Genomic DNA, 24,362 nt, shown 5'->3' on the forward strand with positions numbered 1-24,362 from the left:
ACTCCACAAAGAAGGCATTCCCCGCACTCCCACTGAGAATCGAATGGGAGAACCTCTTGTACTTTTTAGAAATTCTGTGTAGCCATTGATAGCAGTGGGGGGTAGTTTCACCTCATCACTGACATTCAGTCTTGCCTTATATAAGTGGTACATTTTTAGTTATCTCTTCTTAATATCAGAGCTTTGGCTGGCTAACATCTTCCTGAAATCAACTGGATGTATAAGTGAATTTAAGTACACTTGTATTTACTCTTTTGCATATAGTACTGTATTTAATTTATTTATTTGTGTTTTTCAATGAATATTAACTCAACTGAAGTTGTACCTGTCTCTCTACAGAGTACTTTTTTGAATTTCTGTGTAGCCATTGATAGCAGTGGGGGCTAGTTTCACCTCATTACTGACATTCTGCCTTGTCTTATATAAGTGGTACATTTTGACTTATCTCTGCTTAATATCAGAGCTGTGGCAGGCTAGCATCTACCTGAAATCAACTTGATGTATAAGTGAATTTAAGTACACTTTTATCTGCTCTTTTGCATATAGTTGCTGTTTGATTTTCAGCTTTTCCCAGTTAGGGGTTGCCACAGTGGAACTCTGGTCCACTATGGATTGGCAGTAGAATTTTTTATGGTGCCGAGTTGCCAGCCTGACGCCCAACCTTCAGCGAAGGCATGCCCATTCACAAATGTCTTTCGGAGGCCACTTGACAGTGGGGAGGACATGCAGACTCCACACAGAAGGCACCCCAGCCGTGAATCGAGCAAGAGAACCTCTTGCTGTGAGGCAAAAACACTCCTGCTGTACCACCGTGGCTACTGTATTTAATTAACACCACAACACCCGAAGGTTAAATGCAGTCCCAGTCAGAATTATGAAGCACTGGCATGATTTAGAAATAAAAATTCCCTTTATTAAATACTCTATTAAAAATACGGCAAGTCTGGTTAAGCGCTTTCATCTACACAGTAGATTTCATCAGAACATTGAATTTCTGTGTAGCCATTGATAGCAGTTGGAGGTAGTTTCACCTCATCACTAACATTCTGTCTTGCCTTATATAAGTGATATATTTTGAGTTATCTCTGCTTAATATCAGAGCTTTGGCCGGCTAAAATCTACCTGAAATCAACTGGACATATAAGTGAATTTAAGTACACTCTTATCTGGTCTTTTGCATATAGTACTGTATTTAATTTATTTATTTGTGTTTTTCACTGAATATTAACTAAACTTAAGTTGTGGCTTTCTCTCTACAGGGTACTTTTTAGAATTTCTGTGTAGCCATTGATAGCAGTGGGGAGTAATTTCACCTCATCACGGACATTCTGTCTTGTCTTATATAAGTGGTACATTCTGAGTTATCTCTGCTTAATATCAGAGCTTTGGCCGGCTAAAATCTACCTGAAATCAACTGGATGTATAAGTGAATTTAAGTACACTTTTATCAGCTCTTTTGCATATAGTACTGCATTTAATTTATTTACTTGTGTTTTTCACTGAATATTAACTCAACTGAAGTTGTGGCGGTTTCTCTACAGAGTACTTTTTAGAATTTCTATGTAGTCACTGATAGCAGTGGGAGGTAGTTTCACCTCATCACTGACATTCTGTCTTGCCTTATATAAGTGATACATTTTGAGTTATCTCTGCTTAATATCAGAGCTTTGGGCGGCTAACTTCTACCTGAAATCAACTGGACATATAAGTGAATTTAAGTACACTCTTATCTGGTCTTTTGCATATAGTACTGTATTTAATTTATTTATTTGTGTTTTTCACTGAATATTAACTAAACTTAAGTTGTGGCTTTCTCTCTACAGGGTACTTTTTAGAATTTCTGTGTAGCCATTGATAGCAGTGGGGAGTAATTTCACCTCATGACTGACATTCTGTCTTGTCTTATATAAGTGGTACATTCTGAGTTATCTCTGCTTAATATCAGAGCTATGGCCGGCTACAATCTACCTGAAATCAACTGGATGTATAAGTGAATTTATGTACACTTTTATCAGCTCTTTTGCATATAGTACTGCATTTAATTTATTTACTTGTGTTTTTTACTGAATATTAACTCAACTGAAGTTGTGGCTGTTTCTCTACAGAGTACTTTTTAGAATTTCTATGTAGTCATTGATAGCAGTGGGAGGTAGTTTCACCTCATCACTGACATTCTGTCTTGCCTTATATAAGTGATACATTTTGAGTTATCTCTGCTTAATATCAGAGCTTTGGCCGGCTAACTTCTACCTGAAATCAACTGGATGTATAAGTCAATTTAGGTACACTTCTATATGCTCTTTTGCTCATAGTACTGTATTTAATTTATTTATTTGTGTTTTTCACTGAATATTAACTCAACTGAAGTTGGGGCTATCTCTCTACAGACTACTTTTTAGAATTTCTGTGTAGCCATTGATAGCAGTGGGGGGGTAGTTTCACCTTATCACTGACATTCTTTCTTGCCTTATATAAGTGGTACATTTTCAGTTATCTCTGCTTAATATCAGAGCTGTGGCTGTCTAACATCTACCTGAAATCAACTGGAAGTATAAGTGAATTTAAGTACACTTTTGTTTGCTCTTTTGCATTTAGTACTGTATTTAATTTATTTACTTGTTTTTTTCACTGAATATTAACTCAACTGAAGTTATGGCTGTCTCTTTACAGTTCGTTCCCTGCCCACCCTCTGTGTTCTTGTTTTGGTGTTAATGTTGGTGGCTTTGAATTTGCCTGCCCTTCTTGGAGATTTGTATTTGGATACTCCTTCGTGGCCCATCTCCTTTACTTACTCAACTGAGTGCAGTGAGGTCATATTCTGATTTCAGGCACTCCTACTGTGTACAAAGAGAGCATTTGGGAAGGACAACCCCTGTAGCCTCTTAATCCTGCTCTGCTCTCTCCCTCAAAAAAAAAAAAAAAAATATATATATATATATATATATATATATATATATATATATATATATATATATATATATATTTTTAATCAGCTGCTCTTACTGTAACTGTCTTAGTTGCTCTTCTGCGTGCTATCTGTTCAATCGCTCTTACTCTGCACTTATTACTGCTTGTTAGTAGCCTTCTAATTTACTGTCTTCTGCATTTATTTTTTAGTCATTTGTTAATTTAATTGCACTTATTTGAACTGTATTTGCCGTAGTGTTGCTACACACTCGGGTGTACTGGTCTGCACTACAATTTGAATTGTATTTCCTGCTGTTTTAGCTGCTTTTCTGTAACAAAAAAAAAAATTCTACGCTTGTTTCCTGCCTTTCCTGTAACTAGTCAAGTCCAGATACAGACTTGCTGTTTCAAGGACTGTTGGTAAGCTTCTGAGCCCCCCAGTCCTTTCTGTGATGGAGGGAAGCCTTATAGCTTATCAGTGGGAGTGGTAAACACTAGGTAGCCTATCTACCATGGTAAGAGTGGGTTTTGGCCCTGAAATTGTAGTTCATTGGCCATTTTGGCAGCTTTTCTATCTCTTTCTACTTTCTGGTTAAAAGCCCGTTTTGCGTTTGGTCCGCACCTTTCCTATAACTAGTTTAGTCCAGGTGCAGATTTGCTGTATCCAGGACTGTTGTTAAGCTTCTGAGCCCCCCCCCCCAGCCCTTCTGTGTTGGAGAGAAGCCTTCTAGCTTATCAGTGGGAGTGGTAAGCACTAGGTAACCTGTCTACCACTGGAGGAGTGGTTTCTGACCCAGAAATTATAGTTCATTGGCCATTTGGGAAGCTTTTCCATCTCGTTCATCCTTCTGATTTAAAAGACTGTGTTTATGCTTGTTTCCTGCCCTTCCTGTCAGTAGTCTAGTCCAGGTACAGATTTGCTGTATCCAGGATTCTTTGTAAGCTTCTGAGCTCCCCAAGCCTTTCCATGTTGGAGGGAAGCCTTCTAGCATATCAGCTATTGGGTGTCTGAGCAGTTTTTTTCCATCTCTTTCAGCTTTCTGGTTTGAAAGCCACACTTGTGCCTGTTTCATGCCTTTCCTATAACTAGCCTAGTCTGGTTACAGAGTTGCTGTATCCAGGATTGTTAGTAAGCTTCTGAGCCCCCAAGCCTTTCTGTGTTGGAGGAAGCGTTCTAACTTATCAGTGGGAGTGGTAAGCACTAGGTAGCTTATCCTCCACCGGAAGAGTGAGTTTTGGCCTAGAAATTGTAGCTTATTTGACCATTTAGGCAGTTTTCCATCTATTTCAACTTGCTGGCTTAAAAGACTAAGTTTGTACTTGTAATCCACCTTTCCTGTAACTAGTCTAGTCCAGGTACAGATTTGCTGTATCCAGGACTCTTTGTAAGCTTCTGAGTCCCCCAAGCCTTTTTGTGTTGGAGGGAAGCCTTCTAGCTTATCAGTGAGAGTGGTAAGCATTAGGTAGCCTATCTGCCATAAGAGGAGTGGTTCCTGGCCCAGAAATTGTAGCTATTGGCCATTTGGGCAGGTTTTTTCCATCTCTTTCAACGTTTTGGTTTAAAAGCCGCACTTGTGATTGTTTCCCACCTTTCCTGTAACTAGCCTAGTCCAGATACAGAGTTGCTGCATCCAGAACTGTTGGTAAGCTTCTGAGCCCCACAAGCCTTTCTGTGTTAGAGGAAAGCCTTCTAGCTTATCAGTGGGAGTGGTAAGCACTAGGTAGCTTATCCTCTGCCGGAAGAGTGAGTTTTGACCTAGAAATTGTAGTTTATTTGGCTATTTGGGCAGTTTTCCATCTCTTTCAACTTGCTGGCTTAAAAGACTACGTTTGTACTTGTAATCCACCTTTCCTGTAACTAGTTTAGTCCAGGTACAGATTTGCTGTATCCAGGACTCTTTGTAAGCTTCTGAGCCCCCCAAGCCTTTCTGTGTTAGAGGGAAGCCTTCTAGCTTATCAGTGAGAGTGGTAAGCATTAGGTAGCCTATCTGCCACAAGAGGAGTGGTTCCTGGCCCAGAAATTGTAGCTATTGGCCATTTGGGCAGGTTTTTTCCATCTCTTTCAATGTTCTGGTTTAAAAGCCGCACTTGCGCTTGTTTCCCACCTTTCCTGTAACTAGCCTAGTCCAGATACAGAGTTGCTGTATCCAAGACTGTTGGTAAGCTTCTGAGCCCCGCAAGCCTTTCTGTGTTGGAGGAAAGCCTTCTAGCTTATCAGTGGGAGTGGTAAGCACTAGGTATCCTATCTACCACAAGAGGAGAGGTTCTTGGCCCAGAAATTGTAGTTTATTGACCATTTGGACAGTTTGTCTGTCTCTTTCAACTTTCTGATTTAAAAGACCACATCTGTGCTTGTTTCCCATCTTTCCTGTAACTAACCTACTGGGTAGCACTAGAAAGCCTTAAACTGATACAAGCCTTCTAGCTTAGAAGAGAGACTTTGGAGTGATTAAGTATCAGTTTTCTGTGCTTTCTTGCTGTACTTAACTGTTTTCATCCTAAACGCAGATTTTCCAGCATTTATTGTGATTTAAAAGCTTGTTTTTTTTCACATATTGTACTTATTTGACTGCTTGCACTTTTAAAAAGTTGCTTTTTTGTTTAAATAATTTGTTCAACCGTTGTAGGCTACACACTAAAGTGTGATAGCCTTTTCTGGTTGTTTGTAGTCATTTAAAGCTGTTTTAAGTGCATTTTTTTTACTGTTTTTGGCTTATCTTTTCCAAAAATAAATGAAAAAAAATTCCTTGTTTCCCACCTTTTTAAGCTAGTATAGTCCAGTTTTCAGGCTAGTGCTGAATTCAGGGCTGTGATACTAGTTTCTGAGTTGCCCATACCTTACTTGGATAGAAGGAAGTTTCTCTGTTCACCTGTGAGAGAGGGCAGCTTTGAGCAGCCTATCTGTCCCTGGAGGAGTGGTTTCAGCCCAGAAGTTAGTAGTTTTTTGGCCATTTTGGGCTAATTTCTATCTCTTTCATTTCCCTACTATAAAAACCATGTTTGCATGGTTTTGCGCACCAGGAAGTGTCGGTTAGCTGCAGTTAAATTATTTCCAGCTCTACTAAGTCTCCTCTTCAGTTTTTCCCTTGGAAGTAGTCTAACTCTCAACCTAAGCACTCAAAAAGCATCTTACAGCCCAGCACTTGCTCAGACCTAATAGCAAGTGCTAATATATCCAGACACTGATTGCCCAGTAGGGCAAGGCTCTTTATTCACCCCTCAACAACCAAGCTACTAAGCAGCTCACCCTACTATTCAGGCATGACCAAAGGGCAACTTCAGGTGCACTCTCCAGTCCAGCTGGTGAATCTGGGTATCCTGAGGCAATGTTACAACTATCGTATGTACACAGACAACCCTCTCCTCCTACCACAAAACACTAACATATGCAAGAGATGCAATTATACAGCCAAACTGGAAGCTAAGCTGTCTCCACCCAAGACAGGAACAGACAGTCAAGAGGAGAAGGTTAACACTTGCACCACACCTCCAGCCACACACAAACTTACTAAAACAGCACTGGCAAAAAATACACATAAATACACAAAATCATACTTGGAGGCTCTAAATAAAAACTTGCAAAAGCATCAGAGACCTCCAAAGCAAATACCCAAACAACCTGCACCTCCAGTCACAAACCAGACAACACATAAAACACACAAATCAGTGTGCCGCACAATCACAGCCTTTAAGGTGAAATAACATACCTAACACACTAGTAATAGGTGACTCTATAGTCAGGCAAACAGACATCCCACTCACTAGGCTGGACAAGCAGAAGGTTACTGTTAGCTGCCTGTCAGGAGCCAGAATCCACCACATAACACAAGCACTCAGGTCACTCCAGAACAAGTACAAATATGACTCTGTCATTGTTCATGTTGGTGAGAATGACCTGAGATGTACCTCCCTGGACTACATGAAAAGAGACATAGAAGAGCTCTCTGATCATGTAACCCAGGCTGGTATAACAATGATCCTGAGTAACATCCTGCCCTCACCAAGAATGATACCTCAGTATAAAGAAAAAAATGATCAATTTCAACAATTGGCTAAGCTTCTAGTGTCATTCAAAGGGGATCCAGTGTCTGTCAGCTTGGGACGACATGCTCGACAAGCCGCGTTGCTTCACAAGAGACAGCTTGCACCTGTCACCCCTAGGCTTTCGATTACTGGCCAAGGCTCTTGCTGTCCCCATAGTGCCTTTTTTAGGCAAGGCTCAAAAGTCAAACCCACCTCCATAAACAGCACAATTAACAAAAAACTGAGGGTTATACTACTCAATGCCAGGAGTTTAAATCTCAAAATGCACGAGCTCGAAGCACTCCTCAGTATGGAGAACATCGACATCTGTGCAGTAACTGAAACCTGGTTCAAGGCTCCAGAGAGTACCCCAGCACTACTGGGCTACAACTCATACAACACATTTTGGCCACAGAACACAGTCTGAAACCCAAAAGGAGGGCATTTATCCATATTTATCAAGGATACCTACACATCCAGGTTAGTGGCGCAGCATGATACCTCTGAGATCATCCATGTGCAACTAACATTGGGCAAATCTGAAATGCAAATTGTGGCCTACAGATCACCCTCCATGATCCAGGTCCTCCACTCCATCTTTCTGGAGACATTGGAAAACATGAAGGTTCTACCGAACACCCTGATATTGGGTGATTTCAATTACCCTACATTCACTGGCAAAACTACTCAAGTACAAATTCCCAAGCCCACCGCTTCCTGGAATTCATCAACTCAAACACCCTGGATCAGCTGGTAAACTCCTCTACCAGAGGTGAAAACATATTGGACCTGGTCATCACCAACATGTGCGACAGGTGTTCCACACTGGAGGTCAACCTGTCACTGGTTAGATCAGACCATAAACTAATCACTTTGGATGCCCGCACCCTACCACCACCCCCAGCTAAGGAAGCTACAGTAAAAAACTTTTCTAAAGCAAACTTCACCTTACTTAAGACAGAGGTGATAAGTTTCACAGCCTCCCCTCTAAAGGATAACGCTACCCAAGATGCAGAAACCTTTACAAATGCACTCTATGAGCACCTACAAGGATGCATACATCGTGCCATCCCTAGCAAAACCAAGACTCACTCCTCTAAGAGAAGGAGATCAGTTTGGTGGACCCCTGCAATAAACAGGCTATACAATAGAAGGAGGAAACTAGTTCAGAAAAAAGCAAATCCCAGGAAGGAAAGACATCCCTGATCAGTATCAGTAAGAAACTAAGGTCCCTCGTGAAATCATCCAAGGCTAACTTGGAAAGAGAAATAGCCAAGGATTCAAAAGATAACCACAAAGCCTTTTTTAGTTATGTTGAGAATCTAAAAGGCAACTCACAGATATGTACTGAACTAGTGCAAAATAGCACAAAATATACTGAACCTACTGATATTGCCAACATCCTGGCAGATAGATTCAGTGCAAACTTCACCCCCCTCTCACCTCCAAAACAATACCGGAAAAGTGTAGTATCCCAAAAAATCACAGATGCACAGGTGGAAACAACCCTTTCAAAAGCCAAAAACACAGTGTCAATGGGACCAGATGGTGTCCCAGGCTGCGTCTTGCACGAACTACAGAGCGAACTAACCCCCCACCTAAATACTCTGTTCAACCTCAGCCTCTCCACAGTCTACATGCCCATAGAATGGCAAACAGCAACAGTTATTCCTCTCCACAAAGGAGGGGCCACAACTGACCCTGGTAACTATCAAGCCTGACTAGCCTGGACTGCAAGGCTATGGAGCGCATCATCATGGAACTCATTAACAAAGAACTTGGGAACCTCCAAACACTTGACCCAACCCAGTTCGGCTTTGTTAAGGGCAGATCATGCCTACTAAACCTGGTTGACTTCTTCGAGACAGTCACCAAGGCCATAGACAAGGGAAAGGTGGTTCACACAATCTACCTTGACCTTGCCAAGGCTTTCGACACCATTCCCCACTCAGGTATTACAGAAAAACTCACCAGCCTGAACTTAAACCACTACATAATGAGACGGGTTGTCAATTGGCTTACATACAGAATGACACTGTAAGAATAGCGGGCTCCAGGTCCTACTCTCAACCAATCACAAGTATTGTCCCACAAGGCTCAGTCCTGGGACCCCTACTGTTCGGCATATACTTCTCAGAAGTACAGGCAAATACAGGAGGACTATGGCTAACCAAGTTCGCCAGTGACTGCAAACTGGGAGCCATAATTGACTCTCCAGCTGACACGGACATCCTCCAAAAGGGCCTTACTGAGACGGACACCTGGTGTTAAAGTCATGGCCTCAAGCTAAATGCCAAAAAATGCATAGTCATTCCATTTGGGAAAAGCAAGACACCAACAAATTACTACATAGGTGGAAGTCCCCTTAATACAGAAGAGGTAATAAGAGATCTGGGGACCCAGGTAGATAGTAATCTCTCCTTTGACAATCATATTGCCAAAGTAGTTAGGAAATCCTTTTACATGGCCCATCTAATTACTAAAGGGTTTGCATCTAGAAATAAAGAGGTTATAGTGCCCCTCTACTCATTACTCATTAGACCCATCATAGAGTACTATGCCCCATTTGGGATGTACCTCACAAGACACTTCCAACAGCTGGAAAGACCACAAAAGTACCTCACCAAGAGGATTACTGGCCTCAAACATATGTCCTATGCAGCCCGACTGAAAAAACTCCAGTTGTACTCAGTTGCATACCGCTTACTCACAGGTGATCTCTGCCTGACTTACAAAGCCATGTCCAACACATGATTGATGGACATGCTCCACGTAAAGAAATCCAAGTCACTATCAGCCATACACTCTAGTGAGCTAAACCTCACCACAACAATAAATAGAACAAGCTGGAGGGATAGATTCCTGTCACAGAGACTCCTCATGCTTTGTAAAAAAATTCCAAATTACATCAGGCAGAGCCTCTAACTAACACTCTTCAAGAGAAACCTTGACGAGTGGATGGGTAACAGAAAATACACCCCTGGGATCACTTCATTGGCTCTGCTTGACATAGGATCAGTTAATTAATCAATGGGGCAGCAAAAGTCGACACACTCTGGCTAAGCTTATAAATGCCTTCAGGCAGATAGCCTAGTACCTACCTATGAACCTATTATTTACTGACATAATTCCTGATATCAAGCCAGTGATATATCAGTCTGTCAGACATTTAATGTATTGGAGGCCTAATATTTGAGAACAAAACCTGGACATTCTGTTGTAGTTGTACATTAGTGAGGTCTGTGTACTTGTTGTGATTGTTGACAGAGTGTCTGTATTATGTAGCCATGCATTGTGATTATGTTATTTGGCCTGTGTACAGACTGGGGTAGATGTCAGTGTTCTTGGTCCTGTTCTGTCCGACATTGCATGCTGCTCCAGTTTCTGGTACCCTATCAACCTATATGTTTGTAGGGCCAGACTGAGACATGTCCCATACCACAGTCAGGAATCAGACTACACTGTTAATTGGACCAGTATATGTAGGGTTAGTGTGTGAGTGGCAAACATTATGATGATTTTTGTTCACACAGTCCATATACTGTACTTTTACTTAGGCTTAGCATTATGAGACTGTGCCTGTGTTGAGATTGGTTGTGGGTATGCACTTTCACACTTGTGTCTGTTACTCTGTGGTGTTACATGCCTGTAGTGCCTGCTATATTTGTAATTACATGTGTATTCCCCCATAGGTAAATTGGGTTTGTGTTGTGGCAGTCTGCCTGTAGTGTAGACAGTCCTTGGTGACATGCCTAGCAGCTCAGTGTGTATTTACCCTAGTTTGATGTTGTGTCCAGATATATCTGTCAGATGTACTGTTGCCTGGCTACCATACGTGTTGTGTATTTCCGACAATGCAGTGGGGTGCTGTGAAGATGTTTGTCACTAAATAGTGGGAAGTATGTGGCATGGGACCTCAGCTCCTCCAGTTAATGTGTTAGGACATACAGGAGGGTGTGAATGAATCAACTGTGTGAGCCTATCCAGTCCAGTATGTGTGGTATATCCCCATTTTCATGGCTTTAAACATCCCCTTTGTCAGGCTGGTTCCACATTTCTTGCACTAAGGAGTTCTGTGTATATCTAACTGACCAGATTGTTTCAGACTGTCCATGTTTATCGCTCATATTTCTTCTATATTCCACAGGATCATTACTGTGATTTGTGTGGTACTTCACTATGACTATTTTATGATGTCTATCAGTAACTGATGGTGTAAATGCTAGTTTCAGATGAGCCTTCCTTCACAACATGTATGTTGACATAACCCCTGTCACTGTAGCAACATTCTGCATTTATAACTGCAATACATACATTACCTTCCCTTGCACTAACAGGTTGAGAGTTATGGTGCAGAGATATGACTGCACTATATGTCATGGACAGTTTTTTATATATATATATTTATATATATATATATATATGGTTCTACCTGACATAGTCGAAACCACACAACACCGACAACCACATCACCGACACCACATATTCGACAGTCCATAAACACGAAACCACACATAACCGACAACGAAATAACCGACGGTACACAAACACGAAACCCCATACACTGCACACACCACAATAACAATTAAAAACAAAACACATCCCCATTCCACAAACCACACACACAACACAAGCACACCAAAATCCTTACAAGCCCACACTAAACCTTACCCTAACCCTAAGGTCCGTCACTATCGCACACTTACCTACCCGCTCCCTAACCCTAACTCACTTAACCCGCCCCTATCGCTCCCTAACCCTAACTCACTTAACCCACCCCTATCGCTCCCTAACCCTAACTCACTTAACCCACCGCTATCGCTGCCTAACCCTAACTCACTTAACCCACCCCTATCGCTCCCTAACCCTAACTCACTTAACCCACCCCTATCCCCACAGACCGTCAATCTCCACACTTACCTGCCTCGCACACTAACGTCCGTCACTACCGCATACTCACACAGCCTTTCCCCATGTCGGCATCCTCGGCGTTCGTGTTGTCATCCGTCGTGTCGGTCTTCTGCATTGTCGATGTTCTGCCACTCGCGATTCGCGTCGGTCTTCTGCGATTTCGATCTTCTGGTGCTCGGATTCGATGTCGGTCTTCTGCGCTGTCGTCGAGGTCAGGTAGAACCATATATATATATATATATATATATATATATATATATATATATATATATATATATATATATATATATGTATATATAGAGAGAGAGAGAGAGAGAGAGAGAGAGAGAGAGAGATGGAAATATATACCAATATATATATATATATATATATATATATATATATATATATATATATATATATATATATATATATATATCAGTATAGCAGTCAGTCCTCTTGGGGTGGTGTTTCTCAGCATGGCACATCTCAATATGGCAATGTTTGCAAACTCTCCCTTGACAAACCACTCCAAATCTGTCCGATTGCAAGGCCATCCCCTGTGCACAGCACTTGTCAGGTCAACACACAGACTGTGTTTTGTATGTATGTGTAGCCTCTGGCTTGACCACAGCAGACTGTTGATTGTGTTCTTGTGACTCCTTCGTTTTGTTCATTTGAATGTAGGGTGTGGCCCATTGTTGTGTGCAATGTTGGGATACCTCCCCATCCACAGGAATGTGGCAGACACCAGACAGATCATAGCCACAAGGGACTGGTGTTTGGAAGTGGTCATAATACAATCCAAATTGGCAACAGCCCCAGTTCAACCTGGTGGACAGCAAACCCAAAGCAGGACACTGTTATCACCCTGCTTCACTGTGTGGGTAGTGTTGTTCTGCTGCTGTGCTGTTACTGTGCCAAACTAACATGACCAAATTGTACACAGAGAGAGTTCAACCTTGGTCTCGTAACACCTTCATACATTTCCACACATGCATTTTGAAAAATTGATGTATTGTTCATAGGTTCATAAGTAGGTACTAGGCTATCGGCCCAAGGGCCTAAGTAAGCCTAGCCAACAAGTTCCATGGCTTACACCAACCAAAGAAAGTTAATTTCCCCTGTAAAGCAGAGCCACAGAAGTGATCCTTGGGGTTTATTTCATATTTCCCATCCAATGATGATCCAATGATTAATGAGGAACTTTGCTTGACATAGATGGGTAGCTTGTTCCACAGTATGGGAAGTCCTGGGACAAGAATCTATCCCTCCAGCATGTCCTGTTTATTGTGGTGACAAGGTGTAGGTCCCTAGAATGTGTAGCTAGGAGGGACTGGGATTTCTTTAGGTGTAGCATATCCAATAGCTCTGGGTTTGACATAGCTTTATATGTTAGGCAGAGATCACCTCAGAGTAGGCGATATGTTACTGAGTAAAGCTGGAGTTTTTTGAGACGGTCAGTGTAGTGCATCTGTTTGAGGGCAGAAATCCTCTTTGTGAGGTACTTCTGTGGCCTTTCCAGCTCCTACAGATGTCTTGTGAGGTACATTCCAAAAGGGGCATTGTACTTTATAATGGGTTTAACGAGTGTCGAGTAGAGGGGAACAATGACCGCTTTTTTCCTTGATGAGAACCCTTTTGTGATTAGGTGTGCCATGTCGAAGGATTTCCTGACTACTGTAGAAATGTGATTATCAAAGGAGAGACTACTGCCCACCTGGGTCCCAAGGTCTCACCACACATTCAGTGTTAAGAAGACTGCCGCCTATGTGGTATTTCATGAGGACAGAGTTTTTACCAAAGGGGATAACAATGCACTTTTTGGCATTGAGCTTGAGACCATGGCTTTGACACCAGGCATCTGTCTCAGTGAGGCCCTTCTGTAGGATATCCACAACATTTGGGGACTTGACTATAGCTCCTAGTTTGCAGTCATCTGCGAACGTCATTATCCAGAGGCCTTCTGTGTTATCCTGTACTTCAAAGAAGTAGATACCAAACAGGAAATGTCCCAGGACTGAACCCTGTGCTACTCCACTTGTCACTGGTTTGAAGTCAGATTTGGAGTCTGCAACTTTTACAGTGTGGATTATGTCAGTGAGCAAGTTGGCAACCCATCTTGTGACATAGGGATTTATACCTAGTTTAGTGAGTTTAGCTATAATTCCAGAATGGGGGATGGTGTTGAAAGCCTTGGAGAGGTCAAGATAGGCTGTGTGAACTACCTTACCCTCATCTACGGCTTTGGTGACTGCCTAAAAGAAGTTAACCAGGTTCAGGAGGCATGATCTGCCTTTCACAAACCCGAACTGGGTGGGGTCCAGAGTTTGGAGATTACCAATGTCTTTGTTTATGAATTCCATGATGATACGTTCCATGGCCTTGCAGACCAGGCTCGTCAGGCTAATAGGGCGATAGTTCCCAGGATCAGTGATGGCTCCCCCTTTGTGGAGTGGGATAACTGTTGCTGTGTGCCATTCAGTGGGCACAATACCTGATGTGAGGCTATGACTGAACATGGTGCTTAAGTGGGGAGCCAGTTCATTCTGAAGTTTGCGGAAAACGATGTTGTCTGGTCCCATGGATGCTGTATTTTGACTTTAGAGAGTACTGCTTTTACCTGTGTAGTTGTGATTACAGGGACTCTGCATTCTTCCTGTATAGATACTGGCCTTTTAGGGGGTGGGGGTGGGGTAAAGTTAGCACTGAACCTATCTGCCAGGATGTTGGCAATATCAGTTGGTTCTGTAATGTTTGTGCCATTGTGCTGTAACTCAGAGCAGATCTTGGTGTTGCCATCGGGATTCTTGACATAGCTATAGAATGCTTTGTGGTTGTCCTTAGAATCAGTGGCTATCTTGTTTACATAGCTAGCTTTGGATGATCTTATAAGGGATCTCAGCTTCTTACTGAGGCTGACCAGGGAGCTCCTCCACTCATGGGATTTTGCTCTCTTTTGCAACAGTTTCTTCCTTCTGTTGTAGAGTTTGTTTATGGCACGGGACCACAAGATTCGCTTCCTTTTTTTGGAGGATAGTGTCTTGGTTTTGTTTGGGATAGCATGATCCATGCACACGTGTAAGAGCTTACAGAGTGCATTTGTGTAGGATTCAGCAGTCATAAGTGTATTGTCCATCTGCATGGGTGTCATTGAAGTTCACCACTTCTGTCTTAAGAAGCACGTAGTTGGCTTTGAAGAAATGTTTTACCATGGTTTCCTTAATGGGGGGTTGGGGTGGGATGTGGATATCTAGGTTGATTAACTTATGATCGAATCTGACCAATGAGGAGTTGACTTCAGGTGTGGAACACCGGTCATTCATGTTGGTAATGACTAGGTCTAGGATATTGTTGCCCCTGATGGGGGTGTGGATAAGTTGATCCAGGGTATTGGAATTTATAAATTCCAGAAAGCACTGAGTGAAGGAGTTGGTACATGAGTAGTTTTCCCAGTTAATAGTGGGGAAGTTGAAATCGCCCAATATTAGGATGTTTGGTTGAACTCTAATATTTTCCAGTGTATCAAGAAAAGAGGAGTGGGAATCCTGGGGCATGACGGGGGATCTGTAGCAAGCTACAATTTGGATTGCAGTTTTGCCCAGAGTTAGTTGCACTTGGATAACCTTGGATGCATTATGCTGAGCAACTAGCCTGGAGGTGTGGATATCCTTAATGAATATGGACACACCTCCACCTTTGGTGTTCCAGTCCAGGTTAGATGGCTGAAAAGTGAGGTATGAGTTATAGCCTGGTAATGCAGGGGTGCTCTCTGTAGCCTTGAACCATGTCTCAGTCACTGCATAGATATCAATCTTCTCCATTTTAAGGAGTGCCTCAAGTGAGTGCATTTTGAGATTTAGACTTCTAGCATTGAGTAGCATTACCCTCAGTTTTTGCCTGCCTGTTCCTGTTATGGTGGTGAATTTGTCATTTGAACCTTGGCTAAAAAAGGCACTAGAGGGCCGGCAAGATACCAGTATCCAGACGTTACCCAGAACTGGCTGTTGTGAGGAACAGCTGCCATAACTGAAATGCACCCTATTTCTAAGACATGTGGAGTCCATGGAAGACTGTTGTCATATGTAGTACACACCCAGTAATTGCCAGAGATGTCTGATATCCCTTCACTGTTGCTATATGGCTCCTGTCAGCCTCCCTGGACATTTCTGGGATGATTTTCCCAACATATATGTAGGGCTGTCCACTTCTTCAAACTGTCACTGTTGCACCATCTCTTGTACACCTGTTGATGCCTATCTGCACTGTGTTCCATGGCATATGCAATGTTGTGTGTATGTTTCCATAGCGTTCAATCCCTTAGCAGCATGTTAGGCTGTATGCAAACCATGGCTTTTGCTATAACAGGCAACTGTGGGTCTGCATTAGGATAATCCTGGTATGTGAGCTGACTGTTATATGCAGGTTCTGAAGGAGTCCAGGACTGATGGCAGGTGTGTACCCAATCTAATCAACTGCTGTGGTTGTATCACATGCTGATATACCACCAGTATGAACTTCCTGCTGTCCACACATATGCATCCAGCTTCTTGGACTGTTTCCACTCCACATACATGTTCCCCTAACAGAGTTGTATGTTTCACATTTGCATTGTACAAATTATAGGTCACATGACAGGTAGCATGGCTTTGGTCTTGTGTATTGTGCTCACATTCTTATATCTCACACATACCTGGCATTGTGACATGTGAGTACACCTTTTATATGCACATTCTCAAAGTACTGTATACAACATGTCCTACTATTGGCACTCTGTCCCCACATTTTGGTAATCATTATCCAGATGTCCTGCAATAACAGATTTGTGAGTTATGCTACTGATATGTGGCATCTCATGCAAATAGACCCCTGTGATATCATGCAGTGAACCCCACCACAGGTGATCTTGCAGATGTATGCAATTTGCTGACTATAACAGTTAATTGCATGGCCACATGCATGACCATAAAATGCATGGGGTACTGGTAAGCCACAACAGGATGATCTCATACTTACTGGCCTCAGGCTGCTGTGCCTCATGTTGATGAGAGGTGCCTAGGTAATGTGAGGGAGAGGTATTTCCAGCAGGTTCACAATAGCCATCGGTCCATCACAGCTACATCTTGTAGTGGTTGTTCTCTGTGAGCCATCCCAAGGTTGGCAAGGAGCTCCTCCATTGCTGTAAGTGGGGCCTCTCTGGCTGGCCTCCTACCACTAGCAGAATGGTCCCCTGCCACCGCAGCAGCCCGTTGCCATGCACGCTGTATCAGGTCAGTTGCTCTGTGCCTGACCTGTTCGTACATGCGGCCATGGTTCCCCAAAGTGTTCACTCTCTATGTGAGGTCTTCCCAGAGGCCTGTCTTCTCCCGCTGATGTTGGCAACCCCAATTGAAGAGGACGTGGTAGTGTTCCAGGATGGCCTCAATTATGGCTGCTGTCTTCTGGACATCATAGTCTGGAAACCTCTGCAACACACCTGAAAGACAAACAGGAAAAAGCACATCATAGAACATCAGGCATTGTCCATAGTTCTTTACAGAGACAGCTCACTAGTAATGAGTATCAGTAGCCACAACATTACATCAAATAATACTCCAGTACCTAGCAAAATTGTATGGACATGCATAGCATTATTCGTAAGTAGGCAGTTTGCACCTGATTAATGGTGAGGGTAGGGATGCATGTGGTGTGCATATCCTTCTATATTGATGTTGAGCCAGGGGGTGATGTTTGTCCTAAACATGTCCGAAGCTGGTCGTCTGTAGCTATGGTGTGTGTTTATGTGCAGTGGCTGACCTCCATTACAGGGTAGGTTGGATAGTTGCTTGGTAGACCACAGACATATGCGGGGATGGCCTTCCAATTGCCCTCAGTGGATGTGTCCAATTTGTACTCGTACTCAGCATTGCATTAATGCACCTGTGACCTACTGTGCTCAGTCAGACACAGGTTAAAATGCTGCCCAAATGGAGACTGCTCCTATACATGTGGTGGTAGAATGGAGAAGTACAGGGGAGTATACAGAAGAAGGTGTTGGCAAAGGAGAGATGGGATTGACAGACAGATGTAGAGAGTAGACATGAGTATAAAGAGATGGAGTGCATGGCCGAGAGTGTTGGACATGGCTATGGATGTTTAGTCTGACATACAGATGTGGAGTCTAGGTTGTATTAAATGTTGGACAGCACGGATGGTGTATTGACCTGTTACTATTGGCTAGACCAGGAAGGGTGTGCAGGACAGAAGGGTGATAAAGGAATATGGGTGAAACATACAAGCTAGAAGTGTGTTTAGAACATATGGAAACATCACTTGATGGCCTGTTCCATGAGGAAAATGGGAGAGGGAGGGAAGGTTTGCTGAGGTGGGTATGGTTAATCAGGAGGTGCAATAGATTATCAAGGAGAATGTAAGGATAGCTATGAGGGGATTTAACAGTGGAAAGGCTGTTGTTCCAGGTAACATACCTGTGGATGCCTGGAGGTGTTTCAGAGACCTGGCAATGGTATTATTAACTGGATTGTTTACTGTAATCTTGGAATGTGAGAGGATGTGTGAGATATTGGGGAATATGTATGGGTACTGCTTATCTGAACAAGGGTGGTCTGCAGAGCTGTAGTAACAAGTGAGGGATTACATTGATCAGTTACAGGATGAGGTAATGGTAAAGGGTGGTGGCAACTAGGTTGAGAACATGGTGATGATTCATGATTTGCAGTATGGTTTCATGCCAGGTAAGAGCCGTACAGATGCAAATGTTGATCCACAAGTGTTGATGGAGCTCTGCACTGAGGTTTTGTTGCAGCTGCATTGTGTCTATGTGCACCAACACAGAGCATATGACATGCTGCTGGAGAGTAGTTGTGGCATTGTATTTGGAGGTCAGGGGTGCCAAAGGAATCTGTCAGACACCACAGGATATGTAGGAGGCTAGTGTGACAGCAGTGATTTCTGGCTTTGACATGACATTTGGATTTAAGGTGGAGGTGGGAGTACATCAGGGGTAAGCTGTGTGTCCTTTCACATTTGCAGTGGTGAGGGACAGGTTGACAGACACAATCAGGCAGGGGCCCCTGTTGACTGTGCAGTTTGCAGATGACATTGTGGTCTGTAGTGAGATTAGGGGATAGATTGGGGAGACCCTGGGGAGGTGGGGTTATGTTGTAGAGCGGGGAGGAATGATGGTCTGCAGGACTAAGTAAGAATACATGTATGTGAATGGGGTGGGGGATACAGGAATGGTGGCAAAGCAGGGCGTACATTTTGAAAGGTGGATTGGTCTAACTACTTGGGAAAACCAGTTCAGAGTCATGGGCAGTGTAGGGGAGAGGTGTACGAGAGAGTACAGGCAGGTTGTGAGTGGTGGGGAGGGGAGTCAGGAGTTATCTGGGACAGACAAGTACCATTAGAAGTGATACATAAAGTCTACAGGAGGGTAGTGTGACTGGCTACATTATGATGGTTGCAGACAGTGGGACTGTACAGACAGGCAGGATTCAGGGCTAGACAAAGTAGAGTGTGGGATGTTCACATGTGCACTGTGTGTGACGGGGGGATAGGATTAGAACTACACCAGCTACTTTCTCAGTTTATGACAACAATATCTCCATCCTGGACCTGTGTTTAGGCCTCTGTCCATGAGTATGTCAGATGAGTTTGTACAGTTGGGAGGTCTTTGTATTTCTGGCTATTGCTGACAGAGTGTCAGGAGTGTGTAGCAGTGTATTATGAATATGTTATTTCTTGGGGAGGGGTAGATGTAACTGTTATATTTCCTTTTCTATCTGCGTTTGCATGCGGATCCAGTTTCTGGTGCTCTATCAAGTGTTACATTTTTGTAGGGTAAGACTGTGACATGCCCCATAAAACAGTCAGGCATCATACTACACTATGTATTGGGCCATTATTTGTAGGGGTAGTATGTGAGCATCAAACATGCTGACAGCTTGGTTCACACACTCCTTATACTGTATGCACTTTCACACTGGTGTCTGTTTCTCAGTGCTTTTACATCCCTGGAGTGCCTGGTATATTTGCAATCACATGTGTATTCCCCCATAGCAAGATTGTTTTTTTGTTGTGTCAGTCTGCCTGTAGTTTGGATACTGCTTGGTGACATGGCTAGCAGCTCAGTGTATTTTCCCTAATGTGATGTTATGTCCAGATTTTTGGCAGATGTGCAGTCTTGCCTGGCCCACATAAGCATTGTGTATGTCTGACACATTAGTGGGGGATGTGAAGATTTACATGACTAACTCCTGGGAAATCACTGGGTTTTGTACTTGTGCTATTCCACTCAAAAGATGTTGTAACAGACAGGAGGGTGTTACTGCATCACATGTTAGCTCATCTACATCAGTATGTCAGATATGTTCACATTTTCAAGCCCCCCCCCCCTTTGCCAGGCTTGGTTATGCTTCCTTGCACTAAGCTGTACTGAGCATAAATTTCACTGGCTAGATTGTTCAAGACTGTCAAAATTTATTGCCCATATTTCTCGTCTGTTGAAAAGTATCATTTTAGTCCTTCTTGTGGTGAATCACTGTGATCATGTTGGAATGTCTGTCAGTATATGATGACATACATTACAGTTTCATAATTGACATCCTTCTGAACATGTATGCTGACATGCACCCTGTTCCTGTAGCGACATTCTATATTTATACCTGCAGGATGTACATTCTGTTCCTAGTGTTGGTTCATTGCTCACCCCCCCCCCCATTTTGCAGCCTTTCTCCAGATCTCTTGCATTTAGGGGTTGGGAGGTATGGTGCGGGGTATAACTGCAGTACTTGTTATGCACATATATATATATATATATATATATATATATATATATATATATTTGAACCAAATATGGCTGGGACCATATGTTCGAACTTGTAATAGTTCGAACACTAAAGGAAAAAAGAAAAAAGAAAAAAAAAACAAAATTAAACTGCTGTAGCTGCACCCCCACACACCCCACTTACTTAAATATATCAAGTCCAAGATCGCACTACGTTGCGGAAATGGGAAATCTTCCCATTCCGCTCTGTATGTTGATCTCCATTCAGTCTGTTTGGACTTTTAAATGTTCGAAGTTATGGTCTAGGCCATTTCGTCTTCGAACATTTAAAATTTTGATCTACCGAACGGGACCCATATACATTATATATATATATATATATATATATATATATATATATATATATATAAATAAAATATATATTTCATGTGTGTGTGTGTGTGTGTGTACATATATATATATATATATATATATATATATATATATATATATATATATATATATATATATATATATATATATATATATATATATATATATATTATATATATATATATATATCTATCTATATATATATATATATATATATATGTGTGTGTGTGGGTGTTTGTGTGTGTGTGTCTGTCTGTGTGTATATATGCATATATATCTAAGTATGTATATGTATGTATGTATATGTATGTATGTCTGTATATGTATATATATATATATATATATATATATATATATATATATATATATATATATATATATACACTGTGTATATTATGTTAATATATGTTTATCTTTGTATAGATATATTTTTATATATATATGTATATATATATATATATATATATATATATATATATATATATATATATATATATATATATGTGTATGTGTATATATATAAATATATATATATATATATATGTATATATATATATATATATATATAGACATATATATATATATATATATATATAGTATTTTTATATGTATTATATATATATATATATATATTTTTTTTTTTTTGTTTGTTTATTTTTTTAATATATGACTATTGATATATCAGTATATTTCTTGTTTGATATTTACACATTATATTATTTTATGATATATATGTACATATTCTACTTGTATAATTTTGTATGTACAGCTACATATATCTGATGTATACACTTTTCCATACACATCTATATTTATTATAAACATGCTGGTTCCACAGTATTTTCTACCCGTATTGAAAGATATACTTAAAAAAAAATGTTCAGTAGTACAGCTCTGATGGTGTAGTGGTATATTGCTCTGGCTATGGTGTACAGGTTCCTGGGTAGGGCTGATTATTTTGTTGCTGGGCAGAACAAGGGCTGTTGGATACAGAGGGATTAAGGCACTTTTAAGCAGTTGTAAGCGGGTTTGCGTGGCGGTAAGCAATGCTAACTTCTGATTAAATATGCTTGTAGACAGTTAGCCTTAAAAGTGCTTAATATGCATAGGCATTGCTTAGCATGCAAACAGGCTTAATCCCACATACTACTGCTTAAAAGTGCTTACTCCTGCTTACCCCTGCACTAATTTCTTTAAAGGAAAAGGAAAAATGGGGTGATAGGAAAGTGGTGAAAAAGGGGGCACAAAGAGAGAAAGACTATAGGGAAAGTAGATAGGTATGTGCACGACGGGTGTAGGGCAGGTCCATAGCTGTCCATTTTTTCTACAGCAACAGCTGTGCATATATACTGACTTTGGAGGTATATTTGGACACTCAAACCCCTGAGGGAGGGGTGAGGACAACAGTAATGTGTTTGAAGCCAGTTAGGCCAGATTACTTTTGTCCAGTGGACATGTGTGTGAAATGGACAGCTATGTATGGGGCACATTTTTTTTTGGGAACATATTACCCTTTTTTTTAAGATGAGAGTGAGATGTTGGGGAAAGATAGAAGGTATATTTGGGAAGGTAGGTTGGGTAGGAAGACAGACAAGACAGCATACAGGGGTGGTATATGACACATGTGGGGGTAAACACATTGGATGGGGAGGGGTGTTTGGAAATCGGAAGCCCATGAGCCCTCAAATGGAAACAGTGGGACTGTGGTTTCCACCCATGGGCAGTTACCAATACACCTTCATGGCCCCAAAGGTGGCTGTGCTGGGGGCTGAGCAGGAGGGGCAGGCCAACCCTCTAATTGTGCCACGCAGCCCTCAAGCTGGCATAGCAGATCTCCAAACTCCTTTCGGAGCTTGCTAAGCACCAATCCTTGGACCTGGCTTCAGGTGACAGGATCCTGTCCACCCCCACTCCCAAGGGAGATGAGCCCCATCCCCTGAGGTGGTTCCACCTGAAGGTGGTGCAGGACCAGCAGACAAGGAGGTGCCAGCGTGGGTCCCAGATGTGCTGGGGACCACTGCCACTGCCAGATGAGGTAGGAGAGGTGGGTCTGCTGGGACTGGCCTTCCCAAACATGCTATCATGTTACAGTTTTAGAACATATGTGGGTTAGTAATAGTCAACACAATCCAGAATTAGTTGTAACAGCATGCATAGATATTACTATTAACATAAAACAACAGATTTGGAACAGTTGCATAGCAAACAGAACACATGCATATATGGAACCACAGTGGCCATTACAATGGCATGCAGGCTACATTGATAGCGACAGGCCACCAATGATAGTATTTCAACATGGAACATTAATAGAAACACATTTAAATATTTGTTGAAAGATAGGACATATGTCTCAACAGTTGGTTTGGTGTAAACATACCCACTGATTTGTATGTTTATATTATTGTTGCAGATATGGTGGGGGGATGTCAGTTAACAACTTGTATATCCTTGCACTACTCACAACTTTAATGATCACTGTTTTAATCATTACTCTACAGGTATTATTACAATACCCTATGGTCTTGGTTTGGGCAGTGGTATGTTTGTACACAGTGTATACTCCAACTGTCTTATAGCTAAATTCTACTTCTCTTACCTGGTAGACCTGTGGAGGGAATGTTTTTAACACTTCTTGACTGTTTCTGCACATATTCACAGATTCCTAGTTAAAATTATGCACATACCTCTTATTCTCTTAATGCACAACATCTGGACAAAGCTTGACAACATGGGGGTACAAATAGGGATATATTTTGAATATTGCTCTTATAAACTTTGACAGTTGCTAGAGTAACAGGATTTGTTTTAATATACATTTTCTGAAGGATTTAAAGTCTGACATTCAAATGTATGTCATTATTTGGTGACTACAATCTTGAGATCATCCCAATGATTTGCCAGGATAAAAGAGGAACATGCCAAAAATATGGATATTCTGGGAAAATCTGTACAGTTGAGAGGTATGATTATGCATACAGCTTACTACCACTTCCAGGATTTGAACCATGGCTGTGTCTGCTAAAAATACAACAATTTCTGTTTCATCAGAGTGAGCTATTTAGAAACTGCTTTTGGTTTCTTCAGTGTTTTCTGTCTAAGTCTCTCTTGGTTGCACACGCTGACTTTGTAATTACAACAGTCTTATACAGACATTCCTAGACATATTTTTATGTAGCACAGTGTGAGAAACAGTGGTTGACACAGCAGCACTATACTGATATCATATCTTGGTGAATGCTACATGTCAGGCCATACAATAACAGCGTAAACACAACCAGTCCAGGAATTAAAACTTTATTGCCAGGCAGTTAGTTTTCTTATCTGAAAGACCTGTGCAGGGAATGTTTGTTAACACTACCTGATTGTTTATACACATATT

Source organism: Protopterus annectens, chromosome 8.part0, assembly GCF_019279795.1.
Source record: "Protopterus annectens isolate FY-2018-M chromosome 8.part0, PAN1.0, whole genome shotgun sequence".
NCBI classification, from domain to species: Eukaryota; Metazoa; Chordata; order Ceratodontiformes; family Protopteridae; genus Protopterus; species Protopterus annectens.